Below are 1,653 nucleotides of genomic sequence, written 5' to 3' on the forward strand. Positions count from 1 at the left end.
TGCTCCTATATCATCTTTCCTTAACGCCGAATAGTATTCCATTGTGTATATGTACCACAACTTCTTTATCCATTCATCTATCGAAGGACATTTTGGTTGTTTCCATGTCTTGGCCACCGTAAACAAAGCTGCAATGAACATTGGCGTACACATGTCTCTATAGAGAAATGCTTTTATATTTTTGGGGTAGATACCCAGGAGAGCGATTGCTGGGTCATATGGTAATTCTATTCGTAATTTCTTGAGGAACCTCCACACTGGGGAGGCACAACCTTTAGCCTGGAAAATCAGGCAAAGCCAGGAATCTTCCTGTGGTTTACCCTGGAGTTATGTGTTAGTCAGTAGTGGAAATGAGCCAAGTGCAAAGGAAGCAAGAGAGAATTCCTGTTAGAAAAAGAGCAGAGATCTAGACTTAGTGTGTTTAAGAAATTATAACACAATATGTCACCATGTGACACAATATGTCAGGTGAGGGGGGTTAGAAAATTAATTTTCAGAGATATGGGGGAAATGTAGACCCTAGACCCTTAGGTGTAAGCCCAGTTTAGGAGTGGCCTTTATTCTGGAGGTAATACGAAACCACTGAAGGAGAGTCACGTGGTCTGATTTGTTTTTTTAGATAGATGTCTTTGGCAGACAAATTTGTAAGGAACAAAACTGACAACAAGAAGACCACTTGGGAGTCTATCCGTGATGGTTAATTTTATGTGTCAACTTTGCTGGGCTGCAATGTACCCAAATAGTTGGTCATACATTATTCTGTGATGGTGTTTTGGGTCAGATGAACATTTCAATCAGTGGACTTGAGTAAAGCAGATTACTCTCCATAATGTGGGCTTCATGCAATCAATTGAAAGCCTTAATTGGATAGAAAGACCAATCCTCCCTCAAGTAGGAGAGAATTCTCCAGCCAACTGCCTTTGAACTTCATTTGCAACAATGGTTCTTCCTGCCTGATGGACTTGAAACTAAAATATTGACTCTTCCTGAGTCTCTCACACTATCAACCCACCTTGCAGATTTTGGGTTTAGCAGCCTCCATAATAACATAAGCCTTACTTATAATAAATCTGTCCATCCATCTATCTCTTATTGGAAATGGATAAATAAGTAGATAGATGATAGAAGATAGATAGGTAGGTAGGTAGATAAACAGACACATAGATACATAGACAGATGATAATAGAGGTTATATATCATATAACCTATTTATAGTGTTGATTCTGCTTCTCTGTAGAACCCTGACTAATGCACTATTGTTGTGGCCCAAGACATGGATAGAAAGGACTCAAACTGGACTTAGTGATAATAAAGATGGAAGTGAATATGATTTAACAAGAAAAATGTAACAAGAAAAAAGCAATACTATTGATTAAAATGTGGGGAGGTGAGATTAGGATAAGAGTCAAGAACCATCAGTTAGCTCAAGTACCTAGGTGAATGGCTGCACCACCAGCTGAGGTAGAGACCCTGGAGGTGAAGGCCCAGGCAACAGTGGTACAAGTAGTTAGTATGAGACATGTTAAGTTTGAGGTACCCTGAGCATCACAGTTGTATATATGAACGTATGAATCCAGAGCTCAAAGGACATTGCGGCTAGAAATGCAGATTTAGAAGGTGTTCTCTATCACTTAGAAATACATACATGAGTCT

The sequence above is a fragment of the Rhinolophus hipposideros genome, assembly GCF_964194185.1.
Source record: "Rhinolophus hipposideros genome assembly, chromosome: 6".
Taxonomy (NCBI): Eukaryota; Metazoa; Chordata; class Mammalia; order Chiroptera; family Rhinolophidae; genus Rhinolophus; species Rhinolophus hipposideros.